This window comes from Dysidea avara, chromosome 14, assembly GCF_963678975.1.
Source record: "Dysidea avara chromosome 14, odDysAvar1.4, whole genome shotgun sequence".
NCBI lineage: Eukaryota > Metazoa > Porifera > Demospongiae > Dictyoceratida > Dysideidae > Dysidea > Dysidea avara.
The window spans coordinates 10,094,410-10,120,067 of record NC_089285.1 but is presented as its reverse complement, the minus strand read 5'-3'; the positions used below and the strand labels follow the sequence as shown (position 1 = coordinate 10,120,067).

The following is a 25,658-nucleotide window of genomic DNA, read 5'->3' as shown; positions in this document are numbered from 1 at the left end:
CTGGATTACTACAATGTCGACGTGGGCAGGGTTGTCCTGTTTCTGTTGATTAAGCATGGTTGAGTGGGAAGCATTTTCTGTACCAAAGTGGAGTGAAGAAGCGTTGCCATGTTTGTGCCTACAAGAAAACAGCCCCTAGAAGTAAAAAATACAAATACAAAAAGATTACAACATGGTGCCCTCGGTGTGAAGCACACTTATGTGTTGGTAAATGTTTTGAGCTTTTTCACATCAGGACAGATTTCAGGCACTAAGTAAATAGTAAGGACAGTGGTTACATTTTCTGGCAAAGGTGATTGGCATTACTTCATGTAGCTTTTATCATGTATACATTTTGTGCAGTACTACTGTATTACCAGTCTATAACCTCAGTATTTTTTCATTATGTTCTTGTACTAGTTATTCTATAGTCTTGTACCATTCACATGCTGTTCCTCAATCAATAATAAAAACTTTTAAAAGGTGCTTATCTTGCAAAACAGGTGCTTCTATGATTGAATACCACTGAACCACCTGATCACGTGATCCTGCCATTACCATCATATGTTACATCCAAAATGGCTATCAAGTTTGTGCCAGGTTCTTGTTTCTGTATTGGAAAGTAAGCAAGTTGTAAGTACTTTACTATGAAATAAGTTAGTCAACATTTATAACTAAGTGTACTTAGCCTAGTATTGGGCCCAAATAATAGGAAATTTAATGGCGATCGTTTTGATATCCAGGTTTTGCTTCTACCTTTAAGTATTGAGCACATATGATCGTTTTAACGGTACCATGCGCATTTTGAGCTATTTTTTGTCCCCGTAATTCGGCAGCGAAAGGGTTAAATTAACCAATTCCAAAAAGAAAATACTTAATCAAAGAAAAGAATTAGTCAAGCCTAAAGAGAACAAAGCAGTGTTATAAACAGAAGAGATGTTCTTCTATATCTCTACCTCAGTGTATTAGTACTGAGTCTATATCACCTGTTGGCAAAATGTGGGAGGTATGGTGATCAGGTTATCAAACATCCAAGAAACAAATAACTAAGGATATATGACTGTGCATATCGTTTGACCAGTACATGGTTGTGAGTGGAAGCAAAATCACACAACCACACTGGAATACATACAACTTTTTAAAGTGTACTGGATGCAGGGACCAACACAAACTTTAGATTCTGCCCAGTCTCCTCCTCCTGCTATACAAGGGAAAGACCACAAAATGTAGTACCTGCGATTCCACCAAATATGGTACTGCCAGATGATGGTAATGACGATGATGGTGGGGAAATTCTTACTTCTCTATTCCCTGTAGTAACAGCATAGCAATACTTATTGTACAGCTTTACAGGTGGGCTAAATCTACTTACCATATTTATCTCCTTGATTAGTTCCAGCAAGATTGATGATTATACTAGACAGGTATATGGATCACGATTACAGTTAAGCACAGCTAGCCAGACATCAACTCTCAAGGTCACACAATTTAGTGACCTTTACAAGAGTTGATACCCAGGACTATGTTAGTGACACATGTGACAGTGTTAGTCTATTAACTGTGGTGGGCTAGTTGTCACCCTAAAAATCACTCTGTGTGTGAATGACTCTAATGGTGAACACTAGGACCACAATTAGACATCTACTTTAGCAGCAATGCTTGAGCAATGTAGAGGATTGGTTACTGTTATCTGGTTTGGAAAGGCACGGCTTGTCAATTATCAAATGTAAATACCTCAAGTATCTTAACAATGCAAGTTCAACAGTGATCATGAATACTAAGGACCACAGAAAAGTTTGGATAGAAGAAGGCTGTCCTGCCTAGTGATTGGATCGTAACCAATGTCTTATCCCCTACATTAAAAGTTACAGGCAGTAGAGCTCCAAAATTACAAAGGCCCAGACCAGCTTTCTCTTTGTCAAGGGTTACATATCAGGTTGAAGTCGTTGAATCTACCAAATTTGTTTACTTGGGCAATGCAATAAGTATAACTGCAAAGTTTGTTCTCTGACAGAGATGTCTTCAGGGTGGAACAGAGCAAGGCTGTGTTAGTTGCCCTAGTATGGCAGAATAAAGTACAGTATATTACCTCATGTTACTAGGGAAGTTCCCCTTCTCCCCCACAACAAGGATCTACCGCTACACCCTGTAGTGTGATTCAACAGCTGTCTGCAAAGTATTTGAGACTTCATAACTAGCCACAGGCACTAACTCAGCTTACTAGACTGGATAGAAATAGTAGATACTGCAACCACCTTTTCCTTGGTCTGTGCAGGCCCAGTCATCAACACACAAGATGTTGTGGAGAAGGCCAAAGGGAAGGAGGCATACGCACCCTGTTGGCCAATGTCACTGGTAACCTTGAAACAATACTCTACCCTTACCTTATAACATCAGAATTTCTTATCTATGCAACCCCAAAATGATGGAACCACTCTTGGTGTACAACGTTGAGCTCTGCACTAGCTGGGTGTCAAACTAATACACTATTCTAATAAAAACAATTAAACAATGTTCTAAGCAGTCCAATAACTCCCTTGCTGCCCAAACATACATATATGTAGCTAGAAATAGAAAGACACTATATCAGCACAGTCACTTTCCTACTACATATTACCTTATATTGTGTGTTTAATCATATTTCACCTATTTTGTTTACTAAAGTGTGTGTCTATTACCATAACATAACTCAGTAACAATAGAGCAGTTCCTGAGAATTACATACAACACAGTTCTAACTCCTAAGCAAGTCCCGTAACTATAGTCACAACAATTGCTACAATCTGTGACACTACACTTACATTGAAGCCATACCTCAATCTCGTGGCATTACATTCAGTTAGCAAGTTTACACTCATAACAAATCTATATTGTCTAGAGCTATACATCAGCTTTGTTAAACATACCATGTGTTATGTCAAGAGTTCACAAGTGGCCCAACCATCAAGTGTGCCCACTACGCACTCTCATGCACGCATCATGCACACCACACCAACAGACACCAATGCACCACACACTAGCAGCACTGCATCTGAAGATGTACCACAGCTTCTTGCAAGAATCAAACATCTTGATGTATGCTGCCAGTCATTGCAAGAAGAGAATGACAGATTGAAATCCCAACTTAATGGAACGACTAAAGAAATCACTGCCAAAAGGTGGCAAGAGTATGCTAATTGTGTAAATGGAACAGAGAGCATTAGGGTAACTCCTAGATATCAATACAATTGTGCCCATAGTGTAAACCCAGAATGGATTGATGGCTCATGCAAATGGACAAATAAAGAACCACACTTTTGGCTCACATAAAGCATTTAAAAAAAACACATGAAGACATCAGAAAAAAGCCGAAAACAATCTGCTACCTGTTGATTCTGTGAACCAATCAACAGAAAGTGCCCGTCGGGCCCAAGATGTAGCTAAAGAGCTCAACAGGTAAGCAAGAACAAACGGGTAGCCAGAAGACTAATTATTATGGATAGAAGTGAAAGTAGGGAAGTAGTCGGTATAATTGGCTTTCACAGAATGCAAGTGGGTCTGTTGTGCTTAGGAGGTCTGCATGGTTAAGGGCTCTTCCTCGACCCAACTATGCAGAATATGACACAGATTTAGACATGGATTAGAGTTCATTATCGTTATTATAAAAATGGTGATAGTAGATTTTTGGATACTACTGTAAAATATATGTGGCCAACCCGAAATGATTTAATGTTACATTTTTAAAGTGTGATCATGAATTATTGCTAAAAGGGGGCGATCTTAACGATAGAATAATTAATGCAGCTCATACACTATTAAGTGCACAATTTCCAGAAATCAGTGGTTTTCAGAGTACAATAAGGGCACACAATCTTAAATTCCTGTAGTGATAAGCTTTCTGTCCAGATTTTACACGCAGGTAAACAATAGTTGCAGGTAAACTGTATTATACAAAAATGTATGTGTTGAATACCTTATATAGTGGGTTATATTAAAGCGTCTGAAATTTCATGTGAAATAAAATACTGTAAATCAGGAAATTTTCGTTTAGTTTTAAAATAAATTCAATGTGTTATATTTTCGTGGACAGCCTAAACCACGAAAATATTTACTAGCGAATTTTTCTGTACAGCAAATATTTCGCTGGTGTGCCAGAAATGAACATGCAAAATACGATAAACTGAGTTGATATACAGGTACCAAGAGTAAATAATAATAAAGCTTCTATTATTATGTACTCTTGCAGGTACCTGTTGTACATTGCCCAGCTGTGACTGGCCACGCGAGACTAGATATTGGAACCCAGCTGACGGTAGGCCATTAGTCTTCCTTCTCCAAAAGTGTACTCATTCCATAGGCAGTGGAGACCCCACTTTTTTGGGACACTGTTTGCAAGAAAAGATTGAGATACTCTAATAGAACAGTCAGGATCTAGATACTCCAATAGAGCAGTCACAATATTCAGAGAAGCAGTGTAGCAAATTACTTAGCTACGCATGTGTAGTTATAAATAAGGAGATATAATTGGTGGAGAGCAGCTATTGTCAGCAGGTTGTGACCTTTTTTTTTCGTCTTCCAACTTACAGCTGGCCTGGCCCCCCTCACTCTTGACCTGCTCCATCGCCCCTGACTCATTCCTCAAGTGGTTTGACTGACGGCTCAGCCGGCTCCAAAAAATATTTCGCAAATATAAAATATTCAAGTGTGAAAATATTTCACGTAATTTATTTTCGTTGGCATAGGCAACCACAAAATATTCTTACTGTCTAATATTTCCCAATCTACGGTACATGTATATAGTAATATAACTAAAATTTGTGATTGAAGGTCATTGCTAGAATTAGTATTTAATGCCAAAATCACATGATAATGTTTTTATCACACTTGCAAATTGATGTTTAGCGAATGACGCTGTATGCTAAATTCTTTTCTTGCTATAAAATGCTGCAATACGGTTGTGGTTCTCAACATAGAAAGGTGTCAATGACAGGTTCCTTGGTACCATTATAAGTTTACTAGAGAAGTTTAACATGTTTGTTTCAATTAACCACACCATGAAAAGTGTAACATCAGGGTGGCCAATGCAATAGTATAAGTCTGAACTCTATATATTGCCCTAAACTTATCATAATTGTGACCGGATTTGCGAAAAGGTACCTTTTCCGCACATTTGACATACCAGCAAACAAAATAATGTAACACTTGACTCCTTATACCAATTAACTTGCTCTTAGTATCAAAATGTAGCCAGATACTGTGGCTACATTCATTGACAATTTCAAGCAATTATATGCTATGATCAAAAAGTTATGAAGCTTTGAAGTCCAAAAAATGGGTCAAATTTTGTGTGTGAAAAAGGTACCTTTTCACAAATTCGGTCACAATATACCTGTAGCTAATTTTCTTTCAATGCACAAATCAATAATATTATGTTGTCAGTAGTTCGTAGCACTAAATTAATAGCTCAAAACATCAGCTTATGAAGATGAAAGTGATTCTTTCAGTTCTGTAGTTACCAATCAAAATTTAGGTTATCACAAAATTTACTTGTCAGGTTGAATTATCATACATGTGCAATACCCTTATAGCTGAATCATTTGTTATTATTTTGTGTTCTTTTTGCAGGTACTAATCATTGGATTTGTGCTTTTCGAGGCAAGTCATCTTCTTCTGTTCAGGTGACAGACAGTTTAAGCACAGAGATGAAAATGGACATTAATGTTGTTTTACAAATTGCTAAAGTGTTCCCAGTCACAAAATCAATTTACAATTAAACAGCAACAAATAGGTATTCATGATTGTGGTGTGTTTTCAGTTGCATTCGCGTTTGAGGTATGTGCTGGAAATGATGTAGAGAAAATGCATTTTGAACACTTTTCATGGAAACATCTTTGTGATTGTTTTAGTAAAGGAAAGATGACGTCATTTCCACAACAGGTGAAAGCACAGCCTGTGCATTTCTCAGTACGCAAAGTAGAAAGAGTGGCATGTAAAAATTCATCAGTCAGGGCATAACTATACCCATGCAGTTTTAAGTGGTTTCAGTACCCCTTTTAAGTTTATTTTAAGTTATTAGGAGTTAGAAAGTATCAAGACCGCATGCAGGTTCCAAAATCAAGGATCTACCATAAATAGAACACTCCACTAATTTTATCTTATAGTTGTAAGCAATGGTTTCTCACATGCATGATATAGTATCAGTTATAGTGGCTTCCCATAATTTAAATAAACAGACAAGATACTGTAATAAAACAGTCAGGCAAAATGAACTACTCTAATAGAACAGTCACTTAGATACAATAAAAATCTCTTCACAATTCTTACATGCTGTATCATTTCTCATGTGAGAATGTTCCCAATAAAGGTATTACAGTTTGTTATGGCTAAGCAGCAGGTGTTTGTGGCTCTCTGTACATAGCTAGTTTGTCAGCTGAGCAGTTGCAGACTGTCACAAGATATATGAGCTCTCAAATAACAGTCAGTTGTGATTTGTTTGTTTTTTAGTGTGTAAAAGCTGAAATCATCTGAATTTGCTAAAAAATTTAATTAGCAGTTGTAGTTTTTCGTGGAAATAAATGTCTGATATTTGATACGCCTACATGCGCTTACAGATTTAATAATTACTGAGGCGTACAATCGATTTATAAGCTGAAACTTGGTGGGCTGAACCTTGAGTGATTACCCTAGCTGCTTGCCAAATTTCATTCAAATCCATGCATTTATTGTGCTTTGTGAGCTACAGTACGAAAATCCATACTTTTGGCCAAAACGCCATGCGATTCGGACACATGCTTATTGGCTCGCCAAACACACAGTCCTGGAAGAAATCCTACGAAACTTGGTGGGCTAAATGGTGAGGGTCTAAGGTAATAATAGTAATGCAAAATGCAAGGGAATACGTTGCATAGTTTCTTCATATGAGTGTCCGAAAATTCCTGGTGGCTGAACATCGGTGGCTTACTCTAAGAAAAAATATTTTATGTTGGCCTAAAATGTATCTCTTGTATGGCTGTTCAAACCCATATGTGTATTTGTCTCCTTCCTACGCATATGGGACAGCCCATACAAGTGCAGATGAAATGTCCAAAATTTTATGAGATGAAAGTTTTGTTAAAATAAAATCATAAAGGGCCTGGGACCACAGAATACAGTGTGGGTGACATGCACTGTTTTAACCCTGTCTGAAGTCCCCAACAAACTAGTGTCCAGGGCAAATTGCCCCCTTCTCTCAACAACCACAAGTCAAGAAGAACAAAGTTTTACATTACCACGGCAACATTTAGCTCAGCATTTCCACCAAATTTCATAATTTCCATATATGGAGTGAAATGTCGGTGCTGAAGAAACGGAGGTTAGCAAAGGCCGATGAAATAGCTAGAACTTTAAAACAATTTTACGGATAAACTGTTTTTTTCTTGCTGCAATGTGCATTTAAAATTTTTGCAGCTGGTAGATTTTGACTTGCACGTTCTGCAGTAAGTTACCTAGAGATTTGTTTGTTGTCATTTCAGTTTCTAGTGTGCCACTAGTATTTACAATATATTGTACTTTGAATAATAGCTATATCTTCATTTACTTCAATAGCGGTAAATCATTTTGAAAGGAGTTTGCAAATTTGGGAGAAATTAGGAGTTTAATTCCCAATAATGTTGGATGTATGGCAGACAGCTACCGCAACTAAAGGATCTCGGAAAACCATGTGTCATGAAATTTGAGCATGCATGATCCCATTTTTGTGTATAAATCACCTAACAAGCCCAATATTTTCTACCATGTAAAGGAGAAACCAGCTGATATGGAGGAAATGTTTCAGCCTCTCATTGAAGAAATTAAGAATTTACAGAACAAGCATGGAACATGTAGTTATCCTTTGTCGAACATATGATGTCATACATATTTACTTGTACATGAAAAGTGGAGAATTTCTAGAATCTACATAGGCCACTGACTTGGTGAAGTACTGGTTATTTGATATGTTTACTGCATGCACATATTGTGTCACTAAGGAGGCTATAGTGAAAGCCTTTTGTGATGTCAATAGCACTTTTAGAGTGGTCATTGCTACCATAGCATTTGGGATGGGATTGGATTGCCCAAATATCCGAGGAATAATCCACTGGGGGCCACAAGACAGCATGGAGGAATATCTGCAAGAAACTGGCATGGCAGGAAGAGATGGATTGTCATCAAAAGCCATTTTATTCTATAACAAACTGATTTAAGATCTGAACATATCAACAATGAAATGAAAAATTTATTGCTAGCCGAGGAGTATTGTTGCCTGCCTTTGATGATGAGAAGAACATAGAATCTTCCATTTGATTGTTGCGATGTATGTAATGAGCTTAAGAAGTAAAATATATTATATTTCAGAAGGCTTAGTCTCTCATATCAACGGTGTTCTGCAGTGATACTTTTCATTGTATTTGGACAAAAGTCTTCAAAATGTTGGTGTGTACGTCCAGAGTTGAACACAGTAGTAGCACAGTAGGTAATGCAACACAGTAGGTAGCTATTAACATATGCAACTATGATACATAAACATGTTATCTTCAAAAATTTTCATAGTTCCCGCCAAATAGTGTTTGGTGTTAATTCATCAGGGTGTGGCATATCCTTTGCAATCTTCTTGTACTCCTTGTAATGTTCTCCACTTCCACATTCATTTGATTTTTCTACTCTAAATCATTTATTGCTCTGAATTCTAGAAAATAGTTTACTGAATAAGACTCCACGGGTTATCTGAAATGGGCTCAATATGTGATCATTGTGCTCTGTTGAAAGGTGCAATTAATTACAAAAGAGAACATGGTTAACTTTCTGTTGTGTGGGGCAGCATATCCAAGTGGTTAGGGCGTCCGCCTGGTAACTGAAAAATTCCAGGTTCACCCTACCTTCTTCTGTGCTGCATACTCGGGACTCCTCTACAGTAGGCCCTACTAGCATTGCTACATTTGGGTCTGACCCTTCACATTTATTACTTCTTGTTCAAGTCAACAATATACTATGATTACCAATATGACTGGGCTGCACAAGCTCAACAAGTGGTACAACAGAATCAATTGCAAGTTGATTAGACCCTTATATGCCCTTCCCAGCTATCTTTTGTAAGATCTTTTGTGACATTCATAATGATTCCAAGACACTCCAGAGGTTGCTATATTTCCCTGGTAAAAACCATATGCAGCTGTTGATTAATTTGTTTAGGGCCAAGTTTTCTCCCTACCTTCATCCTCTGGTCAAAGACCTATTATTGGCCTTGTTGATATATACTGTATTGTATATGCTATGCAACTATTGTGACTGCTGCATTTTTAGCCTTGCCAGGGATTTCCAGAACCTCAGAAGGGTGTAACTAATCACTGGACTGGACTACGGGACTGGACTACGGGACTGGACTACGGGACTGGACTACTGGACTGATATAGTTTTGGTTTTTACACATTCTGAGGTTGGTTTTATTGAGTCTTGCTAGCTAAGGGCCTTCAGAAAACTTGCAGTCTGTTACTAAAATGATGAGTGTGAGTACCAAAAACTGACTTCTCACTACTTGTTATGCTCTATAGCATTTATACACTTCTTAGTCAGCGTTGTAAGTGGGCCGGGTCATCTGGATTATCCGGATCATTTGGGTCACATTTTGTCCGGGTCAAGTGGGTCTTATCCACTTCACTGAATACCTGGGTATGACCCAGATGAGATCACGTGTGACTATAAGTTAACAAGCTCGATTGTATTGATGGAAATGCAGTTGTAAACATCAAGAAACACGTGGAGCCACACCCACCATTCAGGAATATGCTTTGCTGTCTGTGCAGGGTATGTAGAGCCACGTCCTCTTATCTGAATTGTACTAGCTGTGCTCTGCGGGCACCAGATCTGTGTTGCTACTTGAAATGTAGGTAACTAACTTCTGGATATTCTGTAGCTCCATGTAAACTTACCCCCACTTGATAATACGTGCGTGGAGCCACACCCACTTGATAATACATAGCTACTCACTTCTTGCAGACAATTTTTTTATAGTGTAGGGCTGACTATTGGAACTTGTAGCATTACATTAAAGTTAGCAAGTAAACACTAATGATAAATTTATACTGTCTAGAGCTACACATCAGCTATCGTTAAATATACATATGTGTCATATTATAGACCTTTTTAACATGATCCAGAAACACTGTAAATTTTCTACATCCTGTGTTATGGTCAGAAGGATAATTCGTGAAAATGGCATAAGATAGTGAGGAGAACTGTGTGAATGTTTTACTCCAAAAGGAACTGTCTGACAGCAAATTTCAAATTCTTACATATGAAACTCCAAGAACTGCTGGTCAGATGATGGTAGTGAAGAGTAGATTACATTTGTTACCTAAGAAGTCATACCCAGTGTGGATACATGCTGTTAAGAATGCCTAGAAATTAATGTTGTGTTGTATACTGTCCTGATATAGTATTAACAAAGTTGTTACTGTAGAAATGTCACCAGTGGAAATTGTTGAGAGATTAGGGTACAAATATTTTGAAGGGAGAAAATAGACAAGTAGCATTTGCCAAAGCAATACCAGTATTATGTTCAATCACAAGGAGAGTTGGCTGTCATAGTGTGATTTTGTGGTGTACAGCAACAGTGATTGCCATTGATCACTGATTAGAATACTGGACTGTTCTTGAAGAAGTGTTAGAAACTTTAATTTATGTGTGTAATAAAAGAGTATAGTAATACAGTATTGGTAGGAAGAGATATATAGTTAGCTATGTAGAATGACCACCTTGTTACTGTAATTAGGTAAATCAGATCATTTTAAAGATACAGTGTACAATTGTCACCAATACTGGCACACTAATAAGGCATTTGAGGCTAAAATCGAAAATGTTTGAAATCCCACTAACATTGCATGTATTGTGTTAACTATTAACACACAACTAGTTCCAGTCTTTTGTAGCCTTGTCTTAAACGCAGACACCTTATCAACCATTCTGGCATCACTCAGTCTCAGTACTGTATCTGCAGTCAACATTTAGTTCCATCTTACAGGACTACAGTGCAATAGTAGTGGCAATCTTTGTAAATAATTATCAATTATTCACTATATGTAGAATATACAATAATGTAGTTATTAAGGTCGGTACACTTACAGTATTAGCAGTCAATCTTACAAACTACACTAACATTTCAGTGAATTGATTCTTCAAGTGTGCATTGTTGTGCGTAGTAAGCACCTGCATGAGTGCTCAATTGAGAAAATGTCATGAAGTTACATGTGAGGAAGTTTTATTATCTGTAACCGGCTTCAAACCTTGGCAATTCTGCTACTAAGTACATACATATTGATACATATTGGGCTAGTAAAAGGAGCTATATAATCTATAAGCAAATTATTTCATTAACATGTGTATGTGTTGATATGATAGGCTAACTGGGGAAGACAAAAAATGAAGGAGTGATGGTGGTCTATTTGTGTTTCGATTTGTGAACAAAGTTTCAAGGGACCAGCTCATGCGACTATCAAGTGCAGTAGTGGTGGCACTTTCAGTAAGTATTTGTAAGTATTTATGTTTGTTGTTACTGTGGTTCAACATCCACAGTTGTGCACTGAGGATGAAGTGGCTGAGCTTGATATGATCATACTGTGTGATTTGATCGCATGCCATCTTTATGTGTCCCAATCAGTAAGTGCACCTGCTACACATTCTCATGCACGCATCATGCACATCACATCAACAGGCACTACTGCACCACATGTAACCAGCTCTACAACACATGTAAGCAGCACTGCATCTGAAGAGCTTCTTGCAAAAATTGAGTGCCTGAATGCATGCTGCCAGTCATTGTGAGAAGAGAATGACAGGTTGAAATCCCAACTTAATGGAACGACTGAAGTTGAAATAACTGCCAAATGTTGACAAGAGTATGCTAATAGTGTAATTGGAGCAGATAGCAGTAGGGTAACTCCTAGATATCAATACAACTGTGCCCATAGTGTAAACCCAGAATGGACTAATGACTCATGCAAATGGACAAATAAAAGAACCACATTTTTGGCTTACATAAATCATTTAAAAGAAACACATGGTGAAGACATTACAAAGAAAACCAAAAATAATCTGCTACCCGACGTTCTGCGAACTAATCAACAGAAAGTGCTCGTCAGGCCTAAGAAGCAAATAACAACAGGTTTCATTACCGATTCTGTGCCAACATTAATTTTTTAGTTGAAGCCATGAAGAAATGCGTATGCCTAAAGAAATGGAACGTAATCTATAGAAGTACATCATAATGATTGTTGATAGTCTTTTGCAATGTCAAGTGACCTTGATAAGATTGACCAGTTGGTTGATAAGTTTTCTGAAATTCTTTCATGTTTAGAACAAGACTCGGCAACCTCAGATCATCAAAAGAGCTTGAAGTTACAAAGTGCCACTATAAATTGGTCAAGGGAAATAAGGGAAATTAGACCAACTACAACTAGAGAGATCCAGTTAAATGACTCGGTTATTTGTACTATTGAAAGTGAATTGAGGGCTTAGGCTTTGATTCATGGGTGGAATTTCCACACAACTAATATTCAGTCTTTGGCCCAATTCAGCTTTTATGAAAAATGGATCAACTAAATTGCAAAGCAGCTGGCATAGTTGTCCAAATTCTCAAGAGACCAACTGATGCAACTGTCAAGTGCAATAGAGGGTGACACTTTGAGTAAGTACAGTGTATTTGTCAACATTATTTCAGTTGTTACTATGGTTCAATATCCACAGTTGTGCACTGAGGATGAAGTGGCAGAGCTTGATATGACTATACTGTGTGATTTGATTACATACCACCGTTATGTGGTCCAATCAGTAAGTGTACCCACTACCACTCTCATGTACGCACCGTGCACACCATATCAACAGACACTACTGCACCACACGCAAACAGCACCACATCACGTGCAAGCAGCACTGCATTTGAAGATGTACCGCAGCTTCTTGTAAGAATCAAGCACCTTAATGCATGATGCCAGTGGAAAATGACAGATTAAAGTCCCAATTAGATGAACGACTGAAGCTGAAATCACTACCAAAAGGCAAGAGTATGCTAATAGTGTAATTGGAGCAGATAGCAGTAGGACAACTCCTAGATATCAATACAACTGTTCCCATAGCGTTAAACCAAGACAGACTGGTGGCTTTTGGAGGAAGTGTCAGTAAACAAATAAAAGAACCTCCTTATTGGCTTATATCAAAGCATCTAAAGAAAAAAAAACATGGTGAAGACATCAGAAAGAAAGCCAAGAAAAGCTACTACCTGTTCATCCAAGCCCATTGGCTAGTTCAATCAAACATCAGTAGTAGTTTCAAGCCATACTGGACCATTCGTAATGAGTTTACCATATGTGAGGGCCTATTGCTACATGACAATGGAATAGCTGTTCCTGGTAGCAAGCAAAAAGATGTACTACAACACCTTCATGAAGGTCACCAAGGGTTTGTTAAATGTAAGCTGAGAGCTAAAACCACTGTTCGGTGGCCTGGAATTACCAGGCAAATGGAAACTGCCATTCAGCATTGCAGTAAATCCTTTCAGACCATAACCAAGCCATTGCTTCCCTTACAATTTCCTCAAAGACCATGGGAAAAACTAGGTTCAGATCTATTCCAGTTGTAGGGTGCCACATACCTTCTTGTCAGATTATTTCTCCTACTATACAGAAATGAAGAAACTATCAAGTACCACATCGAAAGTATCATCTTGTCTTTGAAAGCAATACTTGCCAAACACGGCATACCTGATGTATTGCTATCAGACAATGGGCCCCAGTACTCATCAGTCAAATTCATCTTCTCATGGATTCAAACATCAAACAAGTAGCTCTTATTACCCACAAGGTAACGGAGAGGTAGGGAGGGCAGTGAAGATGGTAAAGAAAGTATTGAATAACTCCAAGGATCCCAATTTAACTTTGCTTTACAGAACAACGCCACAGTGGCAAGCCATCTGCACAGCTATTAATGAGCAGGCAAGTCCACTCTAATTTACCAACCTAAGGAATGGCCTGACTTTAAGGTTACAGGTTAGGCGCTTAATAATAGGTTATTATTTTTCGATGTGTGATAATGGATGGTGCAATATTGGCACGAAACTCAAGCAGGTGTTAGTGAGAAGGTTGTTAACTTTAAAGCGTTGTATAGCCACGTGATAATAGCGGAGGAATCATACAAAGTGAGTGTTAATAATTTACTGCTGGAAGGTAGTCAAACGTAAAATTAAGTCCCTACAATATGGTTGAACCAGCATTTAGCGCTACTGCTTAATGTGGTTATTATTCATCAAAAATAGCAGCTGTCAGCTAATTAGTACTAATTTTTTATGGCAGTGTCAATGGGTGTTTATATTATCCAGGTCCTGTCATGGAGACTTTGTGGGAAAACTGACTAGAGGCTGGTTAATTATTGTATCTTTCAAGGATAATGGCGATTAGTTCTGCTACGGAAATACCGCAAGTGCACTACAGTGCTGTTACAATCGGATAACAACTCAATTCGTCCATGAGGACCTAGAAATCACTAAGTAATAGATTAATAATGCTAAATATCATGGTGTGGCTTCCCATGAAACATGCTTTTTGATGAATAGCAACTCAACAGTTTCGCTGTTTAGTACCTGCATTTCTGTACAAGCGCATCTCTTGTTGAGTGTATCGCCGCTTTTGGTATTTCTTGTACGTTGATATGCCATGTTATATTAGTACGTTCTTCCGTGCAAAACGGTTAAAACAGAACTATAAGCAAAGCGCCTACAAAATTATTTACTGGGTAACCCGTAACCTTAAGAACTATTTCACAGCCATGACTGTTCCTATACATATGATGAGATGTCAACGTCATACCAAAGGTTTTGCGAATCCGTGAATGCTGTTATAAAAGAACAAACTTTTAACATTTATTGAAAGTACCAGTAGTCAGGTATGTAGAATGTTTGGGTGCTTTCCTTTAGTTTATAGTGTAGAAAGTAGTTCAAAAACAGCATTACATAAATTATGATGTAAACAACATTTTAAAAAACATATAGGTTTGATGTGCTTTGATATTATATTCTTCTCTTGAATTTACGTCAAGGACAAACTAAAGAGACATTTTGACTATACTAGGGAATTTCCTCAGTTCGATTACAATGATCCTGTGTTTGCATCAAGTAGCATAAATTCAGAAGCTGTCACTGGAAGAGTTATCTAACAAGCCAACAAGCGGTCTTATATTGTTGAAACACTTACTGGGGTGCCTAGAAGGAACTGGGTTCACTTAAATGTACGAACGAACGAACCGCCTAGTCTCCCTGTGGTTCCAGAGTCCCTAATTGAGCCTATGACATTGTCACTTAGTGGTTCTACAAGAAGTCTTATATCATCACAAGGACCAGAACTGGCATTGTCATCAATCCTCCCAAATAAACTGAACTTGTAAAGGGGGAGATGTACTGTAATAGTCATGCACGTGATTGTGTATTCTTTATATTGGTTTTACCGTGTGTCATCACTTATGAATCAAATGACAAGTATCACTAAAATACAAAAACCAAGTGAAATAGCTACAGGGGTACTTACTTTACTATAGTTTAGGGCATGTGTTTATTTATAAAATATGGAAACATTAAATTAAACATTGAGTTTAGAAATAACTAACCACCATATTTAAAAATCAGTTTTCATAATTTCATACACGGTGTAAACACGGTTGCATTTGATGAACTAGCTGGATAGGCCTTAATTTACATCACAGCCTTGCGGTTGCACTCTACATCACAGAAATAGAGTGCAGGGGATATTCCACCAGTTGAACCAGTGTGATTTTAGTACAGTGAGACTGAGGTTCCACACACCAGTGGAGCAATGAACTGTTAAGTAACAACTTATCATTAGGAAATTTTACAGAGGTGGTGACAGGGCCAGGACGAATAGTGATGACGCCTGTAAGGTTTGGCCCCTTCTTAGGTTAATTAAGTCATACCACCTTTCTGTGGCCCGACCATTAAGTGTACCCACTATGCATTCTCATGCACACCACACCAACAGACACCAATACACCACACACTAGCAGCACCACATCATATGCAAGCAGCACTGCATCCGAAGATGTACCACAGATGCATGCTGCCAGTCATTACGAGAAGAGAATGACAGGTTGAATTCCCAACTTAATGGAATTATTGAAGCTGAAATCACTGCCAAAACGTGGCAAGAGCAGGCCTTAAATTAACGTGTGATCAACAAAATCCACACAAATAACACAATGTCTGTACATAATTAGTTTTGGCAGACACACATGTCCTTGCAAAACCAATAGTGGTACCATAAAAGCTGATGTGGACATGTTTGATTGTAGTGCTAACTGTCACTTGGTTGCTAGGAGATCTACATTTTCTCAACCCAAGGATTTACCATTGCCACCTCCCCTTTGCACACTGCTATCACCAGCAGCTGTAATGACCACAGCCTGGTGATACGTTGCAGCTATGTGGTTGTATTTAACTTCAACGCTTTCAGTAGAAACTCCCTATTCCAATTCCAGCAGTGTATATAAAATGCTCCTCTAGCTCATGTCTGTACAATTTGACTCTATGTCTGTACATTTGTGAATATGCAAGGATATTTGTCCTCATCACCTTAAAAATTAAATTAAGGCCTGCAAGAGTATGCTAATAGTGTAATTGGAGCAGAGAGCAATTCCTAGATATCAATACAACTGTGCCCATAGTGTAAACTCAGAATGGCCTAATGACTCATGGAAATGACAAATAAAAGAACCACACTTTTGGCTTACATAAAGCATTTAAAAGAAACACATGGTGAAGATATCAGAAAAAAAAGCTGAAACAATCTGCTACCCATTCATTTTGGGAACCAATCAATAGAAAGTGCCCGTCGGGCCCAAGATGTAGCTACAGAACAACGTTAAAGCTCAAGGGTAGCCAGAAGACTAAATATTATGGATAGAAGTGAAAGTAGGGAAGTAGTCGGTGTGATCGTCTTTCACAGAATGCAAGTGGGCCTGTTGTGCTTAGGAGGTCTGCACAGTTAAGGGCTCTTCCTCGACCCAACTATGCAGAATGACAGATTTAGACATGGATTAGAGTTGTGCAACAATCATTATCATTATTGTAAAACAATAGTAATAGCAGATTTATGGATACTATTGTAAACCATATGTGGCCAAACTGAAATGATTTAATGTTACATTTCCAAGAAAAATTCTAACAAAAATATTTTGATTTTTTTGCAGTGGTGTACTGGCTTCCACTTATTTTAAGCTATAAAACAAACACAATTGTGAAATGAGTGACTTAATAAGACATAAGCAGTATTTTAGGGTACTGATGAAACCCGGAATGGAACCAATCGGGGCATGCGCCAATTTGAAAAATCGTTTTGTGCACTGTTTCCTACTGCCTCACAATAACTAGAATTGTGCTAAAATTAGAAATCATTCGCTGTAACAAAATATTTGGTCCGGGTGCATAATCGGCCCGGTCGAACCAAACATGTCTGGTCCGGGCAGACCAAATGCAACAACAAAAGTGGTCCTACTGAAACAAAAATGGTCTGGGTCAGAATCTAATTGTAACTCGCTGCTTCATGCCTACAAATCACTTTGTAATCATCTATGGTGTCTTTCCAGTTGCAAAACTGACATTTCATGCAAAAATCTCTTCACAGTCTGCTCAGCTATAAATCTTTCGGTCCACAGGATATCAGCCAGTCTTCAGAGTTTTTGCTCAGTACCATAGTAGCTAGTTGTATCAGCTTTGCTTTTATTTAACAGCATCGGCTCAACAAACTAGCTAGTGGCAAGTGTAGCTGCAGCTAGTGAGAGAGTGTTCCATGGACCAGGTGGACCTCAACGTGGACCATGCTGATGGAGACCAACCATTGAACTGTGACAAAAGGAATGAACAGTGATGATGGCAATTCACAACTAGAGGATGTGTATCAATATGTTACCAATAACAAGTACAGGTATGGCCTTACTAATAACCAAAAGCGTGTCATAAGAAAGAAAGCAAAAAGCTTTCATGTTTCTGATGGAGAGATGATGTTCAAGAAAAAAAAAATTGAAAGCTAAAATGATAAGTTCGATACATCAGAGACTGAAAGGAGCAATTAAGAATTGTTCAAGCGTGCCACCAAGATGAAACATCAGGCCATCTTAGTTGCAGGAAGACCTTAGCATGGATTACAGAAAGATACTTATGGAAGGGTGTATCTAGAGATGCAAAAGAAATAGTTCAGCAATGTGATGTTTGTCAACGTGTAAACAGAAAGCTTGAAACCATTGCTCCAGTATTGCACCCAGTTCCAGTGAAGTCTCCCTGGTACCACTTGGGAGTTGATTTTATTGGGTCCATAGCATATAAGTCACCAGCAGGAAATCGCTACATCCAAACAATCATGGGCTATTGTATGAAGTGGGCAGCTGTTGCGACACCTGAGAAGAGTGAGTATCAAATAGCTAATTCTTTATTCAAGCTATTCATGAAAATGGGAATCCCTTGTGTTATAGCAACTGATCAAGGTTCAGAGTTTAATAACCATCTAAACCAACAGCTTATGTCTGTATTGACCATAGATTGACAACTACCTATCACCCCCAGGAAAATGGCTTACTGTAGTTGAACGGTTCAACCAAACATTACAGAATACGGTTGTAAAGTACATTGATGAAAGAACAATGGGAGGATTACCTGGACACTTGTGTATTTAGCTGTAATACATCAAATCAAGAATCAAGTCAGCATTCGCCATTTGAGCTGATGTTTGCCCATAGGCTTGTTTTACCATTTGACAAATACCGAACAAAATGATCTTGACACACTATTGAATGATTTCTGTTAAGCTAAGGATTTGTCTCCAGCACACATGCAAAAGCTATATGATGCTCATTATGCAACTCTTGACGTTGCAAAAACCAACAACTTAAAAGAGCAAAAAAAGACAAAAAGAACAATATGATAAGTGCTACTACAAGCCAGGAGCTTATGCAGGAACCGAAGTGCTTCTGATGGATTATGAGAAAAAAAGAGGAAGGGAGGAAAACCAGACCACAGATGGCCTGGTCCTTAAAGTCACTTGGCAAAGCCTTGTATGCTCTTAAAGAAGTAAAAAGAACCTGGGAAAAGCATTAAAAGAGTACATGGCATGCGTCTTAAACTGTACCTGTCTTCATTATAGTTCTCGTTGTCACCCAATGTTGTAGACCAACAGTATGTAAAACCAGTCATCACAGATAACCCCAGTTTTGTAGAATCAGTGACCACAGTGATGCCAGTTTTAGAGCAAACAATAAATCTGATTCTCATGGAAGCACATTTAATACATCATTACATTCATCAAGCAAAGAATTAAGTAAAGGCCAAGATTTTATACCTGAGATTTTAATTGGGAATACTATTGAAACTAGCACACATACTCCTAAGGAAAGCTTTGTTCCTGATCTACTTCTTAGTGGCACTCGACTGTCAAAAAAGATAAGGAATGCTCAGGCTGAATTTTCACCTGCAAATTTTTACCCTGTTCACAAAATACCAATGGAATCAGGAACCTGGGCGGTTATCTCCATTAATAAAATTAAAAACATAATATGACGTATTAATGTGTATGCACACCTAAATCAGCCGTTATAAAGAAAAAGACTGTAGATGCCACTTTAATTCACCTAAAGGAGTGGCTAAATGTAAAAACTATTACAGTTTTCTAGTCCTACTAAGGATTGTCAAGCTCCAGTGAAACATCACAGACAACGAAAACCATTGAAATGAAATGTTCTGAAAGCTACTAAAAGTGATCGCAAGAAGGATAAGATTGACACTTTCAAGGACCAAAATGACTGTCAAAAGAATAAAAGCTCTACAAATGGAAAGAATACACACATGTTGGTGGAAGCAAACCATTTAGAAACGTTAAGGTGTAGATGTTAGTGTCATGAACAAAATATGTACAGGATCTACTTGCAAACACTACATCAAGTAACTAAACGCCTACTTGCAAATACTTTTACTTTGGAGTCACCATTAACCAAACTTTGTCTTGGCTCAACCATATCATTAATGTTTGCAACAAAGCAAATTTAAGTCGTGAATTCTTACAAAGAAATCTCAGAAATTGTTCTTCTAATTGGGGTGAGCCTGAGTGAGCCCCACACTAGCTGGAAAACCGTGTGTACGAGCGTCACATATACAGACATTGTGAATGATCAAATGCGGTGCCATCGTGCATACGAATATCACATTTACGATAATAAATGAGAATGTAGAGGCCAAACATGTGTACGAGCATCATATAACCAGACAAATAGCAGGAATGTATCGGAATTTTTAATCACATGGGTAGTCATTATGCCACATGGCGACTAATCAAGAAAATGAAGAAGCGCGACAAGACAAGTTAAGGAAGAAAGAGCATGATCAAATTTGTAGACAAGCAGAAACACCTGAAGAAAGAGATGCAAGGCATATAACTTTAAGTACGGTTAATTATAGTTTGGCATTTTGCATAGATTAGCTAGGCGCAGAGTGCGATAGGAATAGACTTGCTGCTATAAGATCACAGCAGAGTCAGTCAGACTCAGCAGAAGTGAGCAGTCTAGATTAAGAAGACTAGCTGAGACTCCTGATGAAAGACACGCAAGGCAAATGGAGAACAATATATCACATAGCCAGACTACTATTTCAGCACTAGGGCTTGATATTCTCCCAGCAGCTAGAATTTCCCATACAATTTCATGCTTATATGTTTGGTTGAATATCTAAAAGCTCTGACTTCCAATTTTTTCGACCTTTAATGCATCAGTGATTTATTTCATGCATATTGGGAAGGCGCAGAGAATATGACAGAAGTAGACATTCTGCTTTAAGCACAGGCGAGCATCAAACTACAACAAGTACACACACAACACATCATGACTTTTCAAATCATTTCATACCTCCACAAGTTGATGATCCAGTAGTAATCGACAGAATGCAATAATTCCAAGCTACTATGTCAGCCTTACAAAATGTGTTACGTGAGGTTTGTTTGGAACATTTTCTGTCTACTGCTACTAACATACCAGGTATATATAATTTGCTGGGGGTATCATTGGCAAGGGATGGAGAGCAAATAGGTACTTGCTGACGTATAGTGATGTGTACATTGTTGGCCCAATAGCTGATGTCAGGCTCACAAATGAAGAACTTGAAATGTAGTCTTGTGATGGAGAAAGGATACTGTAGGAGAAAAAGCTCCCGCTAGAGATTCCAAACAGTGGTCCTCATTTAGTCTTTCTTGTAAGCACGTACTGTTAAAGATAATTGGAAAATGATCGAAAACATACTCACCCCTTACACGCTTTAGCATCTGTCTAGCATTAAATCTCTTGCATACAATACATAAGTTAGACCAATAGTTGAGTATGCCTCTGTTGTGTGGTCACCCTATGTACTATGCGGAATCGAAATGGTACAATGGAGAGTTACCCATTTTGTATCTAATGACTTCTCAAGCTACTCTAACGTCACAACTAAATGTTAAATAAACCGAACTGGGAATCTTTAGAACAACGAAGGACTAAAGCTATCATTACTATTTTCTATAAAATTATAAACAATCTAATTTCTATCAATTTATCACAACATATCCACCCAATAACATCAGGCACATGAAGATTTATCATTCTACCTGCAAGACTGAATTGTTACCATCATTACTGTCATTCTTTCCTCCCAACCTCATTCAGACTATGGAACTTATTATCCTATGATTTGTACTCAATAACAGACTTGAACAACTCTATTAGCAAACTTGACAGTATTAAACTGTAGATGTACTGTATATGCACACACCCTCATTGTGAGGCTTGTACATAAATTAAAATAAATAAACTAGAAGTACAAAAGGACAAATTTAATACTCTCAAACATGGTGCAGGTTACCTGTACCATTTTAACCAGGTCCACAAACTGTGATGAAACCATTAGGAAGTATATAAGATTAACAATTACAACTTTCTACTCACAAGTTAGCATTGCAAAATAACGAAATGCTATTTAGTGCCATAGAAAACAGCTTTGGCTTGTGATAAATGTATCCATAAACGTCAAATTGATTGGTTTTAATGGCACCTTTTATCAATTACATTAACAAGTGATTTCATCCACACAAATCATAATACTGTGTGTGTGTATGTGTGTACATGTACGTGATTATAACACATGTACTAATGATAATTTTGGACAAAGGTCAAAGGTACCAACACTGGTGGACTATTGACACTACCAGTTTAATCTCATTCACATTGTGATTACCTCCTTTCTTTTTCTCTCTCCCTCTCTCCTCACACACACGCACACACAGAATAGCCGATATTGCCTCAACGTCATCCTTTGAGGAATCACACAATAACTTGACACTGAGGACACCAACCCCTCCCCCAACCCCACCAATGAAGAAGACAACTATGATCACATTAACATTAATGAATTCATGAAGAACAACTCTGTCCCAATGAATGAAGAACCAGAACAGAGCACCTCAGAGGAATCCCCATCCAAAAACCCCACAAATGCCACCAATAGAAAAGAAAGACTTAAAGCTCTCCTTATCCCGAGAGCACCTAAGTACGGAGGGTTGAAGCCATTCCCCTTTCCAATGTAATTGACTATCGACAACTACTTTGTATTTTTGACTTGGATTTTTATGCTTTGTCATTAACTAACTGAATTTAATTGATAACTGAAGTCTAGCAATTCACTTGTATTATTATTATTGCACGTGCGCACACACACACAATGTATGAAGTACCTTATGTTATTATTGCACATTCAAATTCTACATAGGTTAATATGGATGTAACTACCAATCCTAAGACATGTTTTAAAAGAAATCATCTTAAAGGTATGTGGGGTTTGTCTGTCCCAATAGTAAGTTGTAGGAGTCTTTCAGCCAATATACAATTGTTTCAGTACTTGTCACACGAGATGGAGATACATTAAATATTTCAGGAGCAAGGTAATAAACCCATGCACAGTTGATAGAAGCTGTTGGCTATTATTTATGCACCAGAAGCTTGGATACATTACTGGCCTACAGGAAGCAAAGGAGCAACAGCTATTCCTGATGACATCAGGATTACTGTGCTAATCTTTATAACATCCTAATTGTTAACAGCCTTGGTGCTTCTTGCAAATATGGTGCATTAGAAACTTTATAACCAGACAATAAAATGTAGACCAATAATAAACAAGTCATCCCCCCCCCCTCATGTCCAAGTTGTCATGTGATTAAAAACAGTATAGTGTGAACAACACAAATACCACCCTGTTTACACTTAACAATGCTACCCAATAGTGAACAAACACCTGCTACATGTATATTAGCTACTGTCCACCATGGGATACAGAAACACTAGCATATATTATTACCCAATGACCTTAATGTAATTTTGGAATGTATCTATTTCTTCCAACTAAGACTGAAAACAACATGTACCTTTTCTAGTGCCAATAAGCAGCATATTAAAATGCATCGCCTCCAAACAGTTTCACAAACATTGACAAAAAAAAGCATTAACTAGCACAGCAGTTGCATATAAAGCAGTTTCAAAACCATGGTAACATATTGGCAGCCATATTTTTGTACCAGGCTGGAGATGGCAATGGTTGATTTCCTTGCTTTATTCACCCAGACAAAGCAAGGAAATCAACCATTGCCATCTCCAGCCTGGTACAAAAATATAGCTGTCAATCCATCACCATGGTTTTGCAACTGCTCTGTTAGTCTCGCTAGTCCAGAAAATGGATCATTGATAAAACACAATCACAGCACCTTTTTGATTGCCTGCTACACTAGAAGGGTTTTAATGCAAGTCTGTTCCATAGCGAGTATTTAAAAATAATAGAAATGCTAAAAAAAATAAAAAATACTGATTCGTTTTGGCGGCAAAAATGGAATTGGCGCTAAAACTCTTAAGTTTCAGTGGCTTCTACCATGTCTATGCAAACTTTAGGGCTGATTATATATGCCAGTAGCACTGTTCCAGCCATCACTTTTTTAAAGAGTAAAGGGCTGCTGGCTACAGCCATGAATTGCAACTCATGTGGTGTTCCCATGAACTGGTGTAGGCATACAGCAAGTGCCTGTAAAGATGAGTGGAGCTGGAGATTCCCCCTATGCTCAACATATAAGTCCATTAGGACTGGATCGTTTTTTAGTAAGTCAAAGCTCAATCTCCAAAAATGGATTAACTTGATACACCTCTGGTCCATTGGTATGCCGGTCTCAACAGCTTGTACAGAAGCTGCAGTTGCAAGTAAAACAGCCATAGACTTGTTTCAATGGCTGAGAGAGGTGTGTACCACTAAACTGATAGCTACTCCAATCAAACTTGGTGGACCTGGCACAGTGGTCCAGGTAGATGAGTCTCTCTTTAATCACAAGCCAAAGGTATGTAATATGTACACAAATATAAACACTGACTCAAGGTGAACAATCACTACGATGATTTAGTAGATGTATCACTGCTTGTTATGAAAATGAAAAATTGTGGCACAAAATTCAATCTATAATCACGTGGTGTAGGGAGACGAAGCGGAATTTCCATGGATTTTACTCTTTTCACCACCTTTCATAACCCTTACATAATATTAAGCTCAAAAGCATCCAGACTTCCTACTGCAGTTGTTGCTCTCTCTCTTTGACTTTAGGGCACACGTCTAGTAGTTGCTGCGAGTAGTCGACTTTAGGGGAAGCGTCCAGTAGTTGCCGCGAGTAGTCGACTTTAGGTGAAGCGTCTAGTAGTATTAGCAAGGTTAGAGTTCAGCTTTGGTTTCTTCTTCACCTTTAGGGTTAGGTTCTTCTTACTATATACAGCTTACTTCGTGAGTCACATTTATAAGATAGAAAAGAAAGCAATCAAAGGAGCTAGCAATGGTAGCATATACGGTAGCATGCTGGGTTATCACACTGGTATCCCGGATTCGATCCTCCTTCAGGATTACACTTTTTTTCTTCGCCTTTTTGGTTCACCATTTTTGTCTAAGTTCTATAGGAATATGAAATAGGGTGAAAAGAGTGATACCCGAATTTCCATGGAACGGACTTGCATCAAAACTCTTCTAGTGTAGTAGGCGATGGTCCCAGAAAATAGGCCGGCCACACGACACACCTGATTAAATACTCACCGATTTGCTGGTACCTGCTCCATTACTGCATGGTTGCCATCTGTGTTGCCATCTATGTTGCCATCAAGACCTCTGGTTTTAACGCGAGTAACGCCATGCTCCCCGAACCTCCTCACGCACTGAAAGAAATCCACTGTCAAACAACACCGTACAAACAAACATTACACAGCGAACCTGAACGACAGTAAGCCTCGATATGAGAAAGCTGATTACGATGAAAGCGAACATGAAAGTCTCGTGTGAGAATACGCCAGCTTGCTAATTAAGTCACGTGGCACAATCACGTGGCTGGCAAGTTATACCGGTGTCACAGTGATATATGTATATGTTTCCTCGGGTAACGTGTTTCCCGCACACATATCCCTAGGGATCCGTGTTTCCCCGCACACATATCACTAACTAGCTAACGACCTACAAGTCACAGTGATATGTGTTTCCCCGGGTAATATGTTTCCCCTTTAACTTGAGTCATGTGCAACGTACGTAGTGTTAGCATAGGCGCGCATGCACT

General features: G+C 38.3%; 1 long non-coding RNA gene across 1 annotated transcript; it reads right to left on the bottom strand.

Moving 5' to 3' along the window:
• On the bottom strand, window positions 1-25,414 carry LOC136244669 (uncharacterized). The gene is made up of 3 exons (XR_010695503.1): window positions 25,322-25,414; window positions 25,148-25,266; window positions 1-135 (listed from the first exon to the last, which is right to left on the bottom strand). It is a non-coding gene; the product is annotated as an uncharacterized lncRNA (long non-coding RNA).
• Between the last annotated feature and the right edge of the window lie 244 nt (window positions 25,415-25,658).